The sequence below is a fragment of the Artemia franciscana genome, chromosome 10 (assembly GCF_032884065.1).
Source record: "Artemia franciscana chromosome 10, ASM3288406v1, whole genome shotgun sequence".
Classification (NCBI taxonomy): domain Eukaryota; kingdom Metazoa; phylum Arthropoda; class Branchiopoda; order Anostraca; family Artemiidae; genus Artemia; species Artemia franciscana.
Window position 1 is genome coordinate 19266299 of NC_088872.1, and position 22413 is coordinate 19288711.

The window sequence follows — 22413 nt, forward strand, 5'->3', positions numbered from 1 at the left end:
TTCCCGTTTATTTTTTAGTGACGTAGTCTTTTTTATTGTTAAAGAAAATAATATTTCAAATCTTTTCGGTTTTCTCTTCTATAACAATCCCTATTTTGGCTTACTATTTAAGTGTCTGAAAAAAATCAGTAATTTTCACTGATATAAACCCTTCTGAAACTCTGGAAACATACAGTATTCTTTGATGTAGTTTTACACCTCAAGTTTCCCTGAAAAATGAAACTTAATACCCTTCCTAAAACATTGTATCTATGCTCTTTTGGCAACCTGGATGCATTTACACTTTTTTAATTTTTTCAATTGTAAGAGCAGAAGTAGTAATAGTAGTAGGCCTGATAGTTGAAATTTAATACCCTCAATCGTTCTTGAAATATAGCTGAGACATCTTATTGACATCCAGTATGCACATAGTGCCTCTTGATTTAGTTTTAAGCAACATTAACTTTCCATTAATTTTCCACTTTATACCTAATTCTACTCCTTAAATATTCTGCCTAGATATCATGACAACCAGGATACACTTAAGCTATTTTGATTTAGTTCAATAGTAGCAATAGTAGTGGCAGAAGTAGCAGGAAAAGTGGTAGGGTTGCTGGGATATTGCTATTACACCGCTTTGATTACACACATGCAAATAGTATGTTTCGATTCAGTTTATAACCGGCATCGCCGTTCTCTGAGAGCTTAACTAACACCTTTTGCATTAGTACGCATAGTAGCAGAAGTAATGGTAATTCAACTTAAATGATTAAACTCTAATGATTAAATACATTGGGGAAATTAATTGGTGTGGGAGGGGGGCAATTACTTCTAATTCTTAAAAAGAGCACTAGAATACTCAACTTCCAATCGGGTGAGCTCACTCCAAAGTCTTTACGATATCTCCTTCTATACAAAGCGTCTCGGTGAAAAAATAATACATTGTGCCTTCGTCGCTCTTTACTCAGGCAGTGCTATTACGCTGCCTATGATTGGAACTTAATTGGTCTGTTTTTGATTTTCCTCAGGAATAGGAATTCTAATTCCTCAAGAATAACAATTTCTTTTGAATATAAAATTTGGGTTTCCAAAGAAAATATCTAAACGAATTGAGATAGAACTAATTTAGCCAAAAATTGAAATAGAGCTAAATTTACCGACTTTGCTGATATTTGTTGAAACAACAAGGGATTAGCGACATACCAGAAAAGCATGAACACCGGAAGGAAACTCAAAAATGAGCCTGATCAAATAAATTGCTGTGTCATAAGATACACCTAAATTGGGAAGAAGGAAGTCTGGACTTCCTCTATACTAATCACCTTACTTTTTCTCAGTTATTGCATAAATTGTACGGCTAAGCGAATTGAAATGAAAAAAGTAATAAATCAACACAGTCGCCACAAAATAATTAAACGCATCTTATATACTCCATTTACGATATTATATTGAATTAAATTTTTTCACTTCACATTAATTAATTCAAGACAGATTATAAATTATAAGCTGTTCATGGTAATGCACGGTAATTAAGGAGTTTGGCCAGTGTTAATGGGGTCTAAAAAGGACAATGGAGGCCCTTTGTTCTCCACATACTATTCAACGTCCCTTAAAGTTTTAACTTAATACTCTCAGCCGTTTTTGAGATGTGGCCAATGGGCCCTTTAACCACTGCGCATGCACATAGTGTGTTTTGATTTTGTTCAACATTCCTGAAAGTAGTCACAAGTGGATGCAGTAGCAGGTGGAAGCAGTGATGGAGAGGACAATCTACGGCCAGAGCCTACAGTCTCGGTTGTCCATGCCCGGTCGGATCTCTGTGAGGGAAGGGTAATATTATTTTCACTCGCTTCCATTGGTCGCTTGGATCTCAATTATATTTGGTAGATATTATCAGCGAGAACTTGGGTTGAACCTTTCGATGGTTTATTGGTATCGGGATTCGGCAGTTCATTGACAGCCCCCATAGCTGAAAGCGTGTTCCCAAGGAAGAAACTATAAATGCTTCCTAAATAAGTTTTTTTTTCTGGAAGTAAAAAAAAATACTTTTGGAAACTTGATACTAAGTGCTTTAGAGACTTTGATGGTAATCTAACGGAGAAAAGGGTAAACATTTAAAAGAGCATTAATTGCGTTACACTTGGGAAAGAAACTTGAGCCTAGGAACAAGTAAACCAATCTGGTAATAGAAAGCAAACAACTACAGTACAAAAAGGGAACAAAGCAAAATATGAAAAGCTAGCTATTTATGTTAAGTTAAAATTCCAGATTGAAAAAAAAATCACTGAGAAATCACATATTAAAATAATAACAAGTAAGAAACATATAAATGGGAACTTATGGAAATTTTGAAAAAACAAGTAAATAATTCCGAAAGAGATTGGGACTGTCTCATAGTACCCTATCCGCTTACACTAATTACATGTTTAATTTGTTTTGTTGGTTAAAGAAATATAATTTATATAAGAAGCATTCACCCAAAATAATAATCCATTTTTATTTTCTACCGTTAGCATTATTTGAAACATACCAAAAATTTTAGGCGTTTTTTTTTTTTAAAGTGGGTATAATTGAGAAAAATTATAAATATAAAAAAATTATCAATGAACTTTATGTATTTGGAATCAGCATAAAAGCTTAATTTTTTTATGAATTAATTGTTGTAAAATTAATTTATTTTTTTAGAGTTTTTGGTTGCTCTTGAAAATAGTCACTCCTAGCTTACTTTTCGTTACCACGAACTGTTTGTTATTACAAACAGTTCATTACCACGAACTTCCAAGTATAAACAGTTCATTACTAAGAAATGTTTACACTTACAAGAAATGCTTAGGCTCTGAAGTTAAGCTACTAAAATTCAATTTCTTCATTTGGATAATAGTTTTGTATAAATTGCAAAGAGTTCTAAATGTCCATTTTTTGAACAGTTATGGAGTTTTCCAGGTAAAAGCTGATAGCAAAAAACAAAGACAAATTCAAGTGGTTCTGATTCACGCACACTATTATGTGAAATTGAATATTTTCAGAGGTCTTCAGCAGCCACTGAACATATTTCTACCATTACACAAATTTGAGCGTAAGGAAATAATAAAGAAAAATTATTAAAGGTATGTGTTCCCCACTATAGATAGATAGATGTATGCAGTAGAATCATTCCCTATCTCAACCATTATACAAAGCCGTACCGAGATACAAGTGCTCCGGAAGTGAAATTTCAATGAACGCTAAACTTGGCATCATATTTGTAACAGTTCATTTTAAAGAATCTAATTTTAAATTAATTTATTCTAATGAATATATAAAAATCGGTAGTTAGTAGTGTAATTTTATTATTAGATGTTTTTAGAAGTTACAAGTAGGTTGCAAAGTCTCGAGTTAGTTTCAAAGGTATTTTGAGAAAGTTTCTGCCAAAATACGGGTTCCAGGATAATGTACACTGGACCCTGGACCACTGGTGGCAGATCAAATGAGAGGGACGTACGAGTATATGGGGCGGAGCTATTATACGAACCAAGACTGTAATAGCTAAATATTAATGAGTCATGATTACACTGTATATTATTTATATTAAATAAAAAAACAAGTTTTTTTAACTGAAAGTAAGGAGCAACATTAAAACTTAACACGAACAGAAATTACCCTGTATATGAAAGGGGCTGTTACCTCTTCAATGCCCTGCTCTTTACGCTAAAGTTTTTACTGTTTTAAAAATTAGAGTTGAGAGAAAGAGTCAAACTTTAGCGCAAAGAGCAGGGCGTTGAAGAGGGAACAGCCCTTTTTTTTGCTGTAGTAAAATACAACAAATTTGCAGTCTCTGGTATTCGTCGTCATTACCTCTAGAATTCGAATTGGCCAGAGGAGATAGCCCGCAAATTTGGCTAGGAATAAATCACCGATTTTAATGTTCGCAGGATTCATGCCTAGTAAATGAAAGATTATAAAGTGAAAGGAACTTATCTTTCCGTGAGGGCCGAGCCTCACTAATGCATCCAAGTGAACAATCAGTCTAAACTGAGCGAGGTCGGCCCAACTGCTAATCCTTCTCTACACTAAAAAGTGTAATTAACGCGCAGGTAAATTATATCCAATTTTCTCTACACACCCCGCTTGGCTATCATATCTAATTTTCTCAGTTCAAAACGCGAAAAATCTGATTGTGTGATAAATTCAAGTATCAGATTGCACAATTTCTGTAGTCACTGAATTAATTCATGGCTAAGGAATCAAGTTCAAACAATTCAAAAGTTCAAACAGGTGTAATCCCTTTGGGAGCTAGTTCAATACTGCAACATATCATGGTGACCATGGTGAGATATTGGGTTAGGATACTGGGTATGCAGAGATTTACGGTAGCAAAGGCAGCATACTTAGAGGCGTTGAGACAGAAAAGTAAAGCAGGGTGGCCGGCGGAGATTAAGGATATCTTAGATAAGTGTGGATTAGGGGAATGGTGGAATGAAGGAAAGGGGGTTATGGTAATGGAGGAAATAGTAACAAGGGAGGTACAAGAGAGGTTGAAGAACCAAGAAATCCAGATATGGTGGGCAAGTCTGGATCGATCAGGGTCGTTAATACTGTATAGGCAGATAAAGGGTAGTTGGGGGGAGGAGGTATTTTGGAAGGTTGGGTTAAGTAGAGAGGATTTGAAGGCTTATTTGGATTGGGGGGGAAATGGATTTTTGACTGGTGAGAAAAGAAAGTATCAAGGGAGAAAAGGGGAGAAGGTAGAATCTATTGCTTGTCCTATGTGTGGATCTCAGGATGAAAGTTTAATACATTTTTTGTGTGAATGTGTCGAATTGAATGAATGGAGGCGAGAGATGTATGGTAAAGAAAAATTGAATGAGATATGGATGGTAGATAGAATGAAAGAGACAAATTTCCTGAGTATTAAAAGGATAGCAAGATTTGTAAGGATTGCAGCGGCACATCGGGAGCATTTTCTTTAAATAGTATTAATTTATTTTAGTTAATTTGTTGTTTGTTTTTTGTTATGTAAGTTATCTATGGCCCACGGGCTTTTTCTGTAATAAATTATTATTATTATTATTATTATTATCATCAGCGTACTGCAGGCATCTTCTTTGAATTAAATTCCTTTTTTTCGGTAATCTCGGTTATAACGTTTTTTTTTCTGATATTATGAGAAATAGAAACATTCAGATAAAAATAAAGATTTTTAATTTAATGAATGGCTTAAGAACATTTAGTGGAAACTTTCAGGACATGATGAGGGGGATGTACAACTGACGAAAAGGCAATATGCGCATACTTCCTTATATGAAATTACTCCGTATATGAAAGGGGCTTTTCCTCTTCAACGCCCCGCTCTTTACGCTAAAGGTTTTTACTGTTTTAAGAAGTAAAGTTAAGAGAAAGAGTCAAACTTTAGCGTAAAGAGCGGGGCGTTGAAGAGGAAAAGCCCCTTTTATATACGGAGTAATTTCATATAAGAAAGTATGCGCATATTGCCTTTTCGTCAGTAACCCCCACATAAACCCCTCTTCTCAACCCCCCTTCCAACCAAAAAATCCCCCTGAAAACGTCTGTACACTCCCCAAAAACCATGACTATATGCAAACACTAGTCAAAATTTGTAACTTGCAGCCCCTCCCACGGGGACTGTGGGGGAGTAAGTCGTCCCCAAAGACATAGTTATAAGGTTTTTCGACTATGCTGAATAAAATGGCTATCTCAGAATTTTGATCCGTCGATTTTGGGAAAAAATAAGCGTGTGAGGGGGCCTAGGTGCCCTCCAATTTTTTTGGTCACTTAAAAAGTTCACTAGAACTTTTCATTTCCGTTCGAGTGAGCCCTCTCGCAAAATTCTAGGACCACTGGGTCGATACGATCACTCCTGGGAAAAACAAAGAAACAAACAAACAAATAAACACGCATCCGTGATTTGTCTTCTGGCAAAATATACAAAATTCCACATTTTTGTAGATAGGAGCTTGGAACTTGTACAGTAGGGTTCTCCGATACCCTGAATTCTATGACTTTTAGGGAGTGTTTCCCCCTATTTTCTAAAATAGGCCAAACTTTCTCAGGCTCGTAACTTCTGATGAGTAGGACTAAACTTGATGAAACCTATATATTTGAAATCAGCATTAAAATGCGATTCTTTTGATGTAACTATTGGTATCAAAATTCCGTTTTTTAGAGTTTTGGTTACTATTGAGTCGGGTCGCTCCTTACTACCGTTCGTTACCACGAACTACAGTGATCTGTATATTATTCCTATGCAGTGATGTTCCCTCTAAAGCAAGTGATTTTGCAACAAGGCTCCTGCTGTAACTTGCCCCAAAAGGACAAGGTACTTAATTGGATGTAGGCTATTATTCTCTAATCTGTTCACTCAATGAGCCAGGATTTTCATATTTCAACAATTTTTAACTAATAGTTAAAGTATATTTGATCTAAAAAACGATGTGTAGCAAATTTCAATCGATAGATGGCTTATTCTCAGCTACGGAATGACAGCAAAATTGTTTTATTTCGCGCATACATCAAAAGCGTAGAAGAATATATATATATATATATATATATATATATATATATATATATATATATATATATATATATATATATATATATATATATATATATATATATATATATATATATATATATATATATATATATATATAGATACATATACGTATATACTTTAGAAAACATTTTTGATCCATTTTAGTGCTCACACCAGGAAATAATGATAAACGGCATGAATCAAATATGTCCATCTTTGCAATTTTATCCCAGACAACTTAAGCTTGAATACCTATTTTTCATCTTTCCTCTTTTATTTTAAGAGAAACTAACATCTAGTGAATGAAAAGAAGTTTCGACGTTTGATCTTCAAAAGCAATTGAAACTCAGCACAATACACAATCAGCAATCTGCAATTCAAACAGCTTTCAATTCTTTTGGTTCACTTGAGGTCAAGTGCGTTTTCGAATACGTCACTGAATCGTATTAAAAAAAAAAAAACAAGCTTTGCAGCTGAAAGCAAGGAGCAGCCAGGGGCGGAATTTCAACATTTTTTTTGAGGGGAGAGGGTTCTACTTCCGGAGAGTCAAGAGACATGAGCTATGTAATAATTTTTCTCTCCAAATTGTTCGTGACAACTGCCCCCTTCCCCCCAAATGACACCACTAGGGGCAACATAAAAGCTTAAATCTAAAAGAATTTATTACGTATATTTTTACGCTTAAGTTTTGACTTTTTCCCAATTGTTTAAGAACTACTCCTGAAACACCAGAGCCGGTTTATTAGAATAACAAGCTTTTTTTAAAGTTCCACAAGAATTTTTGCGTAAAGAGCGAGGTACTCAGGAGGGGGCAAGTCCTTCATACACGTAATAATTTCTGTTCATTCTAAACTTGATGTTGCATCCTTCTTTCATTTGAATGGGAAATCCCTTCTTTCATTTTTTGCTGGGAAATCCCTCCGCGGAAAGTTCTGCCCATGAAAATCCCCCCACCCAATTGCCAAAAAAACCAGACAATTTAAATCTAGTTGAGAATCCCTCGAGAAATTTTTTGCGATTACGGGTGAAAAATTCATCCGAGCGCGCTTTCATTTGAAAAAGACTTTTATCTCTGATTCTTTTAAAATCATGCCAGGAATCCCCTTTTCCTTGGAAAAGTTCTCCTGTAAATACCTACCCTCCAGTCCCCTAGTAGAGTCTCTCCCACAGAAAATTCCCTCTTGGAGAGAATTTGTATGAAAATCACACCATCAGATTCAGCGCGTCCGAGAACCCTTTCTAAGAAGTTTGAAGTTCCCGTCTGCAAAAATGTGGAATTTTATATTTTTTGACTAGAAGAAAGATCACAGATGCATGCTAATTTGTTTTTTTATTCACCACGGGTGATCGCCTCGAACCAATAGTCCTAGAATGTCGAAAAGGGCTCAATTGAATGGAAGTCAAAAGTTCTAGTACCATTTCAAGTGGCCATAAAGATTGGAGGGCAACTAGCCTACCTCCCACCCCTGTTTATCTCTAAGTCGTCCGTTCAAAATTTTGGACTCACCATTTGGCTCAGCATAGTTGAAAATTCCAGTAACTGAGCCTTTGGGGATAACTATTTTTCAGTGATGTAAGAGACAATGGCTCAAACAGATAATGAATATTAACTGAAAATACTGAAAGTAATCAGTAATTTTGTAATAGTATCAGATCAACAATTAAAATCTTTTTATTTCTAGTAGTTTTGAAAAAGCACAAGAACTCGTGCTACGTTGAGCTTCAAACTTAGGCCTTGAATTAGACCTTCGTGAGAAAAAAAAAACTAAATGAAAACATCATCGCTGCTATAAGTTTCCGCACTGTAAACTATTCCAAGTGAATTCAAATCTATTTCTGAAAAGAATTAGACAAGTGTTTGAGAGTCAACAATAGATTCTACAGCCTTAAACTACTAAGAAAATGTTGTTACTAGATATTGCACTTGCTATCCAACTACTATATTTAAGTAGACGCTTACGTTTTCGCTATGTTCTTTCTGTGTACTAGATTGGAAATCACCACTTCCTCTACGCAACTTTGCGCACAACGTGCTCGTAGAAAGTTGAAACTCAACCACGAGATTTCCTGGAATACCCTGAAACTATACCCCTTACACGATTCCAAGACTGTCACATTGTTCTTATAACATTGATTAATTTAAAAAAACTTTTTCACAAGACAATTTTTTCAAAGAAAAGTAAAGAGCTCCATTAAACCAAGAATGAGCAAAAATAAAGTCAAATAATCTTCCAAGCGTAAAACTACCACTTATCACTACCAATTAATAAATGAAACTCAAAATGAACAAAAACTATAATAAACAGCCGAGTCAAACTCAAAACGAGCAAAAAGTAACAGGAGTAGGGCTAATAACCCTTATGCCTTCTCAAGACCAGATCACAATACGCACTTTATTGAAAAAAACAAATAAACAAATGACCGTGGATTGTCAGTTAAATTGACATATACTGACATTTCTTCGTTAATGTTGTGTTAATTTTTCATTTATGAAAGTAAAAAAGATGAAAACATTCCAAACGTATTTTGTTTTCAGTAAAGCGCACATTGTGTTCTGGTTTTGAGAAGGCATAGGGGTTATCAGCCCTATTCATGTTAATTTATGTTCGTTTTGGTTTTTTTTTTATTTATTTACAGTGATTTGTGGTAGTTTTACGCGTGGAAGATTATTTGATTTTATATTTGCTCATTCTTGGCTTGATGGATCTCTTTACTTTTCTTTGAACAACTTGTCTTGTGGAAAAAGTTTTTTAAGTTAATTTTTGTTCGCTTTTTATTGACTTAGCCTTTTCCGTGGAAAAAAAAAATATTGTGTATCTTTTCAGTTTTCTCCTATAAGAATCCGTAGTATGGGCTGCTATTTGTATGTTGGAGAAACTTCTTCAACAATTTTATATCCTGACGCAAACAGTATTTTCTAATTTAATTTTATAGCTTTTGAGGTTGACCTGAACAATAAAAATTAATACCACCCCAAAAGATTCTTTCTATGCTCTTTGACAACCCTAATACACTTACACTCTTTTTATTTATTTGAATTGTAAGAGTAGAAGTACTGATTGTAGTATCCCCAAAAGTTTTAGCTTAATACCCCAGTCGTTCTCGATATATTGCTGAGGTGTCTTATTGGCAACCATTTAACAAAATGTCTTTGGATTTATTTTAAAGCAACATTCAGTTTTAAAGCATAATGGACCAATCGCATAATTGTGGAGGGTTGATTTTCCTAATATACACAAAGACATAGTTGCTGGATCGTTGTACTATGCCGAACAAAATAACTGTCTTAAAAAATTTGACTGGATATTTTTGGAAAATTAATGGGCTTGAGAGAAGGGCTGCTTGTCCTCCAATCTCTTGTTACTCTTAAAAAGGGCACTGGACACTCGCGCTCTAATTGCAGTGCAAGGGGGAGGACTTCCCCCTTCATTTATCTAGTAAAAACGTTTTAAACAAGTAAAAACTAAGTGAAAACAATTTTTAAAAGTATTTTGTTTTCAGTAGAGTGCAAATTATGTTCTGGTCTTTAAAAGACATGGGGGTTGTAAGCCCTACTCATGTTAATTTTCGCTCATTTTGAGTTTGACTCGGTTGTTTATTATATGACTTAAATTAAAAAAATACGTTTAAAATGTTGTAGCTTTTTATCTTCAATAAGTCAAAAATTATTAAGACTTTAAGGAATATATATCAGTATATGTATATCCAACTAAACTGACAATCCACAGCCATTTTCAGGAAAGTACAATTTATGTCCTGGTCTTGAGAAGGTATGGGGGGTGTCAAAAACAAAATTTTAAGACCTTTCGACTACACTGAACAAACTGGCTATCTCAAAATTTAATTAGATGTGTTTTAAGAATCGATGGGCTTGGGGGAGCTTGTTGCGCTCCAATCACTTTTGACTAATAAAAGGAGCACTAGCCCTTTCAGTTTCCAATCGAATAAGCTTTTTTCGAAGTTTGTACGACAACAAATGGCCATCTCAAAATTTCAATCAGCTGCATTAAGGGAAAATACAAGGTTTAGAGGTGGGGGTTATCCACCCTCCGATAACTCTGAATCTCGCAAAGGGCACTAGAATTTCTGATTACCAGTTTAACGAGCCCTCTCCGAGGTTTATACGATCACCTTTTCTATATCTACCTTATATACCCCCAGGGCATCTTATGTGAAGGGGGGGGGATCATCCTCAAAGACATAATTTGCTGTCCTTTCAATTATGTTGAACAAAGTGAATATACCTAATTTTTTATAGGACTTGTTTGGAGAACTGGTAGGCGAGAGAGGAGGGATTTTTGCCCTCTAATCAATTTCGACCATATAAAAGGGCACTGACCCTTTCAGTTTCTAATCAAATGACTAGCCCTTTCAATTTCCAATCGAAAGAGCTATTTTCGAAGTTTCTGCGACAACAAAAGGCCATCTCAAAATTTCTACAAATGCAGTTCGGGAAAATATGAGGTGTTGGGGGGAATATCCACCCTCCGATCACTCTGAGTCTTAAAAGGGCACTAAAACTCCTGATTACAAGTTCAGTGCACTCCCTCCGAATTTTATACGATCATCCTTTCTAATTGTACTTCTTATGCCCCCAGGGCATAACTTACAACTATTGCCGTGAGGGCTGTAGGGGGTCGCCAACCCCAAAGACGTAATTTCAAGACCTTTCAACAACGTTGGGCAAAATTATCATCCCAAAATTTTTTATTAGATGTGTTTGGGGAAATGATGGGCGTTGGAGGGGGGTTAGTTGCCCTTCAATCACTTTTGACTATTAAAAAGGGCACTGGCCCTTTCAATTTCCAATCAGAATATCTATATTCGAAGTTTCTATACCAAAATGGTCATCTCAGTCAGATGTATTTCGGGAAAATACGAGCTGTGGGGGGGGGAGGGTATCCATCCTTTATCACTCTGAATCTTAAAAAGGGCATTAGAACTTCTGAGTCCAATTCGCCCCTCCAAAGGTTATAGGATCAGACCCTTCCTATATATATATATATATATATATATATATATATATATATATATATATATATATATATATATATATATATATATATATATATATATATATATATATATATATATATATATATATATATATATATATATATATATATATATTTCGGGGAAATATGAAGTCCGGGGGGGGGGGGGTATCAATCCTCTGATAGCTCTGAATCTTAAAAAGGGGACTCGAAATTCTGATTACCAATCCAATGAGCCCCCTCCCTAAGTTTATACGATCTCCCTTTCAATATACATCTTATGTTCTACCAAGGCATAATTTTCAATCCTTAACCTGAGGGCTATAGGGGGGGGGGGGTTCCATCCTCAAAGATATAATTTCTGGACCTTCCAACTAGACTAAACAAAACGGCTGTCTCAAGAATTTGATTGGACGTTTTTGAGGAAATTTTGGGCGTGGGAGGGGGATTAGTTGCCCTCCAATCACTTTCGACTACTAAAAAGAGAACTAGCCCTTTCAATTTCCAGTTTAATGAAATCTTTCCGAAGTTTCTACGACAACAAATGGTCATCTCAAATTTATATCCGATTCATTTCGGGAAAATACGAGATGTGAGTGGGTGGGGGTGATATTAGAACATCTGATTTCCCATCCAATGAGCCCATTCCAGAGTTTTTACGATCACCCTTTCTATATATCTCTGATATGCCCCAAGGGCATAACTTATAACCCTTGTCCTGAGGGCTATGGGGGATGTTGGCATTGTCATCATCAAAACATAATTTCCAAAACTTTCAATTACGTTGTATAAAATGGCTATCTCAAAATTTTGATTGGATGTGTTTGGGTAAGTTTTGGGCATGGGAGGGGTGTTAGTTGTCCCCCAGTCACTTTCGACTATTAAAAAGGGTACTGGCCCTTTCAATTTCCAATCAAACGAGCTATATTCGAAGTATCTACAACAACAAATGGCCATCTCAAAATTAAGATCAGATGCACTTCGGGAAAATACGAGGTGTGGGGGAATGTCCACCCTCAGATTATTCTAGATCTCAAGAAGGGCACTAGAATTTCTGATTAGCAATTCAAAGAGCCCCCTCTGAAGTTTATAGGATATCCCTTTCTATATATACCTTATAAGCCCATAGAGCATAACTTACAACTCTTGCCCTGAGGACTCTGGGGAGGTTTTCATTCTTAAATACATAATTTCCAGACCTTTCAATTACGTTGAACAAAATGACTATTTAAAAAATGGGATTGTATGGGTTTGGGGAAATGGCGGGCGTGGCAGAGGGATTAGTTGCCTTCCAATCACTTTCGACTATAAAAAGGGCACTAGCCCTTTAGATTTCCAACCGAATAAGCTCATTTCGAGGTTTCTAATTCCACAAATGGCCATCTCAAAATTTCTCTAAGATGAATGTGCGGAAAATATGGGGGGGGGGGATATCCACCCTCTGATCACTCTGAATCTTAAAAAGGGGGCTAGAACTTCTGATTACCAATCCAATGAACCCTCTTCCAAAGATTATACGATCACCTTTTCTAAATATACCTTCTGTGCCGCCAGGGGAAAATTACAACCCTTGCCCTGAGGGCTGTAGAGGGATTGTCATCCCCCAAGACATAATTTCTAATATAGAACATAATTCGAACCTTTCAACTACTTTGAACAAAATGGCTATCTCAAAGATTTGACGGGGTATTTTTGAGGATATGGTGGTCGTTTGAGGAGGGTTACTTGCCCTCCAATCTCTTTCAACTATTAAAAATAGCACTAACCCTTTCAAGTTCTAATTTTATAAGCTTTTTCCGAAGTTTTTACGACAGCAAATGGTCATCTCAAAATTTCTATCAGATCGGGAAAATACGAGGTGAGAGGGCTGAGTATCCACCCTCTGATCACTCTGATCTTATAAAGGGCATCAGAACATCTGAATTCCCATCAAATGAGCCCATTCCAGAGTTTTTACGATCACCTGTTCTATATATACCTTATATGCTCCTAGGGCATAACTTATAGCCCTTGTCCCGAGGGCTGTAGGGGGGCTTTCATACTCAAAGACATATTTTCAAGGCTTTGAATTACTTTAAATAAAATGGCTATCTCAAAATTTGATTGGGTAGGTTTGGGAAATGCTGGGTGTGGGGGGAGGGTAGTTGCCCTCCAATCACTGTTGACTATTAAAAAGAGCACTGGTCCTTTCAAATTCCAGTCGAATGAGCCTTTTTTGAAGTTTCTATGACAAAAAATGGCCATTCAAAATTAAAATCAGATGTATTTCGGGAAAATACGAGATGTGGAGGGGGGCATCCATCCTCCGATCACTCTGAATCTTAAACAGGGCACTAGAACGGGTGATTACCAATCCAATTCCCCCCCAAAAGGCTATATAATCATCCTTTCTATATATATATATATATATATATATATATATATATATATATATATATATATATATATATATATACCTTATATGCCCCCAGGGCGTAGCTTAAAAGCCTTGCCCTGAGGGCTGGGGGTTGTCATCTTCAAATACATAGTTTCCTGACCTTTCAACTACGTTGAACAAATTGGCTATATCGAAATTTTTGATTGAATGTGTTTGGGGAATTTCTGAGCGTGTAAGGGGGGTTAGTTGCCTTTGAATCACTTCCGACTACGAAAAAGGGCACCAGCCGTTTAAATTTCCAACCGAATGAACCCTTTTCGAAGTTTCTACAACAAGTTCTTCGATACTAAGTGCCCTGCGCTAGGACCAAAAAAAAAGAAGTTAATACAGTGTGCCCGCATCGCTCTTTTCTTTGGCAGCGCTATTGCGCTTCCTATGATAATGCCTTTCCTATGTAACCCTAATACTCAAACAAGTAAGAAGGATGGTGAGTATAAACCCAGGAATAGTTAATTACCTGCCAGAATGAGACTTTTACCTTTGCTGAGTCAACAATAATTTACGTAATCTCAAATTCACTAAGAGATTCAGTTCTTGAATACGAAATTGTGGCCGATGCATGACTATTTAGTAATTCTCTTTCAACTTGCTTATTCACATATTTGCTTCCATATTTGTATCAGACTATTGGCTTGGTGGTTTTCACATTTAGTCCATAAAATTAGACAAAAGGATCCAAGCATTAAGCAGTTTCATATACACCTTGAACTAAAAAAAGGACACAAATGAATTTTTTTCAAATAAAAGTAAAGAGCGACATTATACTTAAAACGAAAAAAATTATCAAATATAAGAGCAGACTGTCCCCCTCCTCAACCCCTCACTCTTTAGAGTAAGATTTCATGTGCTATGCCGAAAGCGTTTATTAATGCAACCAATGTAACCGCTTGCTTTTAAAAGAATTTGAATTGAAAATTGTATTTTTTAAAGCAAATGTACGTCAATCTGCTACTCTTTTCTTGAGATTAAATGCACACAAAATGATCTTTTTAGACTGAAAGTAAGGAGCAACATGAACAATTAAAATGAGTAGAAATTATTCTGTATACAATGGGGACTGCGCCTTCCTCAGACCTCGCTGTTTACACTAAAATCGTAAAAGTTATTTAAAATATTTTTCGTTGGAGGTCAACGGCCCTTTTGTCTGAACAGTCTTTCTTAGGGACAAAAAGTCAAACTACAGCGTAAAGAGTGAGGGTTGAAAAAGGAGCAGCCTCCCTCACATGCGGAAAAGTTTTTGTTCGTCTTAAGTTTTAATGTTGTTTCTTACTTCCAGTTGAAAAACTTTTTTTTATTTAATTTCCGACTGTTTTCAAATCATGCCTCGAAATCTCTTCAAGCGTAAAATTTCCCCTGTAAAAATCCTCCCTGAATCCTTCCCCCACAGAAAACTCTTCCAAAGGAAAATCCTCCCCCCCCCCAAAAAAAAATCGTATATTTCCCAATAACAAAAATTATATGTTAATAATGGGCAATTGCGTAGCTTAAAGCCCTTTCTCAAGGGACTCTGGGGGAGGGGTAATGACATTCCCAAAGGCACAGCTATGGGAAGTTTCAGCTATGCTAAATCAAATTGCTGTCTCAAAATTATGGTCAGGTGTCTTAGAGAACAAAAGAGGCGTGATAGAGGGAACAGTTGCCGTCTGGTCTTTTCAGTTGCTTAAAATTGGCACTAGAACTTTTGATTTCCTTTCAAATGAGCTCTCTCCTGATCTTCTCGTACCATTAGTTTGATATGATCAACCTGGCAAAAAATACAAGATTCCATATCTTTGTAAATATGAGCTTGAAACATCCACACTAGGGTTTTCTGATATCTTGAACCTAATGGTGTGATTTTCAGTGAGATCGCTTAACTTTTTGGGGATGTTCGCCCCCCTTTTCGAAAATTAGGTCAATTCTTTAAGGCTCGTAGCTTTTGAACTTCGGATAAGAAGATTTGTCGTATAAAGTTCGAAAGGGGTTCATTCGATGGGAAATTGATAGTTCTAGTGCAATCTTTAAGAGCCAAAAGAGATTGGAGGACATCCCCCCCCTCAAGCCAATCATTTCCCGAAACACATCAAATCAAAAATATTGAGACAGCTGTTTTGTTCAGCATAGATGAAAGGTTTAGTAATTATGTTTTTAGGAATGTCAAACCCTCACCCCCACAGCCCTCAGGGAAAAGGCTGTAAGTTAGGCAATTCGTCCATTGTTCACATATAGTATATCTTATTGAGAAAGATGGGCATGTTTAACCCTTACTTTCCAAAAAGACAAAGGGTATTACGGTGAGCCTTTCAAAGAATGTCCAGGAGAGTGTTGAATTAATCAAAACGCGTTATGTGCCTACGGGTTGTCAAAAGGGCGTAACTCATGAATGACTCAGTATATTAACTTAGAACTTTCAGGAAATTGTAAGGGAGATGATCAATAGATTAAAAAGCAATATCTGCAACGCTACTACTACTACTTCTACACCTACACCGCAACCACTTCTATTACTACTGCTACTATACTAATACTACTACCAAGGCTGTAAAAAAAGGTAAAGAATGTGGCACTAGACCCTGAGCCGGCGGCACTGATCTCCGTCTCAAGGCCCTTCAGCCAGGAAGTGCAATGGGGGGATGAGGGCCGGTCATCCTATGCTTTTGCACAGCCTTCCTGTTTACCTTCCCTAGATTTCTCCAGGTACCCATTTAGAGCTGGGTTGACTCTGGCTGAGCTTAAAGAGTCACGCCACTGACCCCCCCCCCCCAAACGAAATAATTGGGTTCAATAGGATTCGAACTCTCGTCCTCTCGGACAAAGGATCCTAAATCCAGCGCACCAATCCACTTGGCTAGGACGGCTCACTACCAAGGCCGTAACCAGGGGGGGTAAGTTTTTCGAGCCCTACCCCCACCCCCGAAATGTTTCTTCGACTCGTAAAAATGTAAAAAAAATGAATATAAACAAATTCTTGATGCGTTTTGTATTTTTCGTGAAGTCCCATCCCGAAGAAAAATCTATTCGTCTCCCCCCGAAAAAATCTTGGATATGCCCTGACTATTCCTACTCCTCCTACTACCACTGCTACGACAAAAACTACTACTTTTGTAGCGTGTACTATAAAGACTAAGAATACTGAAATGAACATCTGAAGAAATGTTGAGGGAAAGTAAAAACTAAATCAGAACACACAAAATGCATATAGATTGTCAAAGAGGCATATGAGCAATATTTTCGAACGGTTTACCGTATCAAGACGAAACTTCCGGGACATCATGAGGGGGATGTTCAACTGACCAAAATGCAACATGTACATACTACTACCACTATTGCTGCCATTACTACTGTCACTACTCTAATATTGCAAAACTACTACTATTACTACTACTAATGATGCAGCACTAATAATACAAAACTAAGCATATGAAGGTGGAAATTCGACAGATTATCGAGGGGAAAGTTGAACTAAATTAGAACACACTATGTGCATGCAGGTTTTCTCAACACACAAAAAATAATGGATTATTAAAGGGGCCCAAAACCTTTTTTTCCGGATAGGCTGAAAACTTAAATATTTAAGTCCTCAGACTAAAGGGTGTCCAATGCAGAAGAAAATAGAAAAATACATTGGTCCCCCTCTAAACCCAGACCGCAGTTTGCCCACTCCCCAGCTGAAATTTAGTTTCTACAAAATCTTGTCAAAATTTGGAAAAGCATGCATAATTCAAGCATCAAGAGAAGCGGGTCAGTTTTTTTTTAGTATATCTTTGCATTTATGGTACTACACGGCTCATTTTTCATTGTCAGTTTCTCTTAATTTGGGAAAATTGGCTCGAATTTCCCCCCCCCCGGAAATTTGACGATATTAATACACTTACTACACTGATTAAATAAATTAATGCAGAACGTCATAGACCATCTTTTAATAATATTGACCATATTTCAACTACATTAGCCAGATCAACTAGTTTAACGTTGATTGAACTAATCATTTCACATTGCACTGGACTACCTCACAATAGCACTTAGTACATTCACACTTCATTGATATATTGAATATCTCAATTGATTCGCTTTGCGTCGCCCTGGACTAGTCCATAATAAGAGTAAATCCCTTCAGACTGCACTCAAAACAGGGACAGATAAAAAGCCAAAAAAGGGCCAACAAAATTTCTTTGTCTCTCTGTTTGGAAGGCATTTCATAAGAACTTGGGTAGGCACTCATTTAATTTTAAATTAAAATTTCTAGTCCTTTTTAAGGACTGAAAGCAATTTGAGTCAACCAGCCTTCTTCCATGCCCTTTTCTTCTAACCCCACCCCAATAATCGCTATGATTTTGGATCAGAATTTTGACACAACTCTTTGTCCAAAAATGTCAAAAGATCTAACAAGTGTGTCTCAAGGATCAATGCATCCCTACAGCCCCAGGAATGACCTTACATTGTAAAAGCTACCCATTCTTTACAGATAAGTTTTATTAGAAATGGCGACCATGTTTGACCTTGGTTTTCCAATCAGCTAGGAACTCTCAGGGGTCATACACTAGGCCAAGATGCTCGGAGTTTCCTTAAGGTATACTCTGGAGACGAAGCACGTACAAGAGTAAATAAAAAAATTGCTATGAGCACTAGAGTTTTTCAATTATCTGCAACACCACAGGAATTACTCTGGAGTTGAATTGAAACTTTCGAATGTTTTTTTTGGGGGGGGAGTGATCAGGTGGGCTTCAAATTTTGACCTCGGGGAGTGGGGAAAGGCAAATCAAAAGATACAGTATGGATCCAGGTCCTTGAAATAGCATGTATCCTATATCTAGAGAATAGCTGGGTTTTGCAGCTAGAACTTACGAGTATTGCTGGAGCAGGGAAGAGGGAGGTCGGGACAAGGGCCCAACAAATTTTGTTTTTTGGAAAGGGAGCAATTTTTTTCTCTGATCCACCAAAATATTTGAGAAAATTAAGCTCCTGTGGCACTTATACTCTTTGCACAGTTAAGACATGAGGCAAAAAAGACACTATGTTTTTCGGGTTATCAAAAGAGCCTGCAGTATCATGGGAATGGTTTGGGCTTCCAAGTTGGATCTTTCAGAGAGCGTTTAGGGGAGACAATAGACATTTAACTATGGTTTAAGGAAGAGAGTAGAGCTAAATCAAAAGATCCTATATGCATTTAGCTTATCCAATTGCAATAATGATAACATCTTGGCAACATGTGGGAGGAAGCTTTCAGGTAGTGCGGAAGAAGAAGAAGGGAAGAGACATAGCAACTTTGAATTCTGTGTTTCGGGGGGAGGGGCTGCTAAAAATGCTATGTATCTGGTCCACCTGACTGCTTCTTCACTAGAAGTCACTTTGAGAATTAGAATGTACTCATGTCTTAATAGCAAGGTAAATCTAAAGACACAAGGGGGTTGCCAGTAAGATCAAAACAGAGTATCTGCAATATCTGGAATAAGCTTTGAAGATCAAATTGAAACTTTCAGGGGTGATGGGGGGGAGCACATTTCGACTTGGTTAGGGGCAGGAGAGGAAGGCTCTAAAGATAAGATCTCCAACCTGTTTCAATTTTTTTTTGTAATAGGACCCCTTTTGGAATAGAATCTTATTCCCGGTGAATTAGTGAAGTGGACTGAACAATACCATGTGCAGCCTACAGAAGTTGTCAAAATAGCGCATTCCCATTATCTAAGGAATAGCTTGGAGATCGATTTGGTATTTTCAGGGTTTCTTAGCGGCTAATTGAACCTCGAATTTTGACTTGGAGAGGAGATGCAGAGGTAAATTGAATAGGAACTATGTTTAAAATCTATACAAAAAAATTCTTTCGTAATTTCAATAAAACCAATCAAAATTGCTTAGACTTCCAGGGGTATTAGCAAACCATTAGGGCTCTTGAAAAGGAAACATGTTAATGTTACAGTTTTTACTTCTTAATATGCAGAAAAATTTAGTTAGCACATTTTAAAGCCGCGTAATACTTTACCCTCCCCCCTAATTATCAAATATATAGTCCGATCTATATATTTACAATGCATTTTGCCATCGTCACTCTTGTTTCAACCCATGTAGCCTACCCGTAAACTGAATCGGCGCGGCTAAATCAAAAACTTAAAAACCTATCGGAAAAATATAACTTAAGTCAAGTAATTTTTATATTAGGGGACAGGGGATAAACTATTATAGAAGTGGCATCAAAATGTGTTAACTACAATTTTTTGCAAATTATGAATTCAGAATTGTTTTCTTGACATGCTTCCTTCTCAAGAGTCCTAATTGTGCATTGATACTCTTCCAGGAATTAACAAAACTGAACATTAAACAATCAGTCTACTTTTATTTAACCCTGTTGTGGCATTGGATTGACGCTCCGCCTTAAACTACTGGGCTAATTCCTGGATATGGTCCTGCGCTATATACAAAAGTTTTCTGATTTTTTTGGGTTGCATTGATCTTTTTTCTTTGCTGATTTCTCATCAATAGGTGGTTCATTTTAGGAAAAAAAAATCATTTTGTATATAGCTTGGGGTTATATCCAGACATTAGGGGAAGGGATCAGGGTGCAATTGTCATAGTGGTAAATATTATATTTGAAAATAATGTTGAATGGGCAATCGAATTTTCTAGCTATTTTATTATTGTTGTAGCTTTTTTATGCATATCCTCTCCAATCTAATAATAGAAATATCTTCGCTTCATCCATGAAGTCTTTAAATAAAAATGTACAACACAATCTTCGGTCTTACGAAGGAATTCTTCATTCAATCGGTATACCTATCTTCGCGTACACTTAGGCATTAAGGTACACTAATCACCCAAGGAAGGCTTTAAAGACTGGAGCTGGCCAGCATTTAGGGTAGACAATGCAAAACCTCGCCATAAATACTTGAAAGACATATTGGTACTTATGTGTTATAGCGACCCCACTCAAGTTCTTGACCTGACTAGAACCGGTTTGTGTGTCTGCAATCGGTTATAATTAGCTTAGTCTTGGTGAGAAAAACTATGATTTAGGTATACTTGAATTAAACATTTAATATATAGGGGTGGTTAAGTATTTAATATAATGTGTTCTGGGCGGCCTGCTTTCCATAATTCCTGGTTGCAGTTTCCATAATTTTGTTAATAAAGTATAATATTTTCATCACATTTTGGCATATTTCATTAGGATTAAACTGACTTCACTTCTTGAGTGCGTTCGCTATAATACATAATACCGACATATTGTCTAATCTAATATATTAGGAAATATCTTACTATTACTCCTAAACCGCGAGAAAAAAATAGTCAAAATACTATAATAAAACACAAAAACACCTAATGCATGAAACTGGTCTTGACACTTTCAACCAGATCGTAAACTGAATTTTGAATCTGTTTACTACCAAAGTACTTGCGTCACAAACGGCTTCCCGCTTCATTGTTGTGTGTGCTCGATTTTATCACCTGAAGCAGCTTTTTGCCGCTTCATATGCGTACTCACCAAAAATGGACTATTAGGATAGACCTAGGGATTAGCAGCAGCTGCTAGAAACAGAATTTTCTCTTTCTTCTTCTTTTTTTGTCTAGTAACGAACTAATAGGGATTGCGTCTTGGGGAGAGCCTTTGATTGTATGGTCGTAAAAATCATTAAATATAGGGTATGTCAGTTTAGGAAATGTTTGTTAAAGATATGTAAAAAAGGATACCGACCCCAAATAAAAATACCGTTTATGTTTATGCGCCGTCTAAGGCAAACTAAAATCGTATCTCTGTTAATAAGGGAGAAGTTGGCTTACTGGAACGACTTTCCTGTAAGAACTGATGTTTTCATTTTATCTTCAAGAGCCCCTTAGGAGTATCATGTTGCCTACGTATTAATTTTTTGCTGTAACAGCTTTTCTTTGACATCTTTTTGCTATATCTTTGCATGGGGGTGAGTTGTAAAGGGAGGAATAAGGTATCAACCAGGCATAAAACACACTTTCTAGTGGTCCTGGGAAAGACAGGTGCGCAAATAGAATAGAAGGACTTAAGGCGTCTCTGATATTTTGACATTTTACTGTTGTTTCAAAAGCAATTCTTATATTTACTATTATATTTTTTTTCATTATATTTTACGCTATTTTTCCAACTAGCAATACGATTTGATTTCTTACAGAATCTTTGCCTGTAAATTAATTAGCTGTTATAAATAGCCCTTTACACTGAATTTGAATCATATAATCCTTTTCCGACAGAGCTACTCCCACCAGAATCGGTTTCATATTTTATCTCTTTAAACGAAAAATAATTATATATTTATTTATGGTTGTATTTTTGTCGAAAATAGCTCCACATTTTTTATCGAAAATGGCTCCAGATTTTTTTTTTTTTTTTGTAAAAATTGGCATCCTGGGATTTTCTGGCCTAAAAACGATATGTATAGGACCCGAGTTTGAGAAAATTCGTTAAGAGCCTTAATTTCGGAAAAAATCTCGGAAATAACGTCATATTTATGAGAACATTTCTATAAAAT

At 36.4% G+C, this 22413-nt stretch overlaps 1 protein-coding gene across 5 annotated transcripts in view; it reads right to left on the reverse strand.

Moving 5' to 3' along the window:
• LOC136031877 (uncharacterized) overlaps nucleotides 1-21297 on the reverse strand; it is a 195430-nt gene extending 174133 nt beyond the window's left edge. For 2 of the 5 annotated variants that reach the window (XM_065711815.1, XM_065711819.1), the window contains exon 1: nucleotides 21173-21297. The gene's annotated coding sequence lies outside the window, so the exon portion shown is untranslated. Of the gene's footprint in view, nucleotides 1-14399; nucleotides 14583-21172 lie in introns of those variants that run through there. The other 3 variants (XM_065711817.1, XM_065711818.1, XM_065711816.1) reach the window with 3 other exon arrangements.
• Between the last annotated feature and the right edge of the window lie 1116 nt (nucleotides 21298-22413).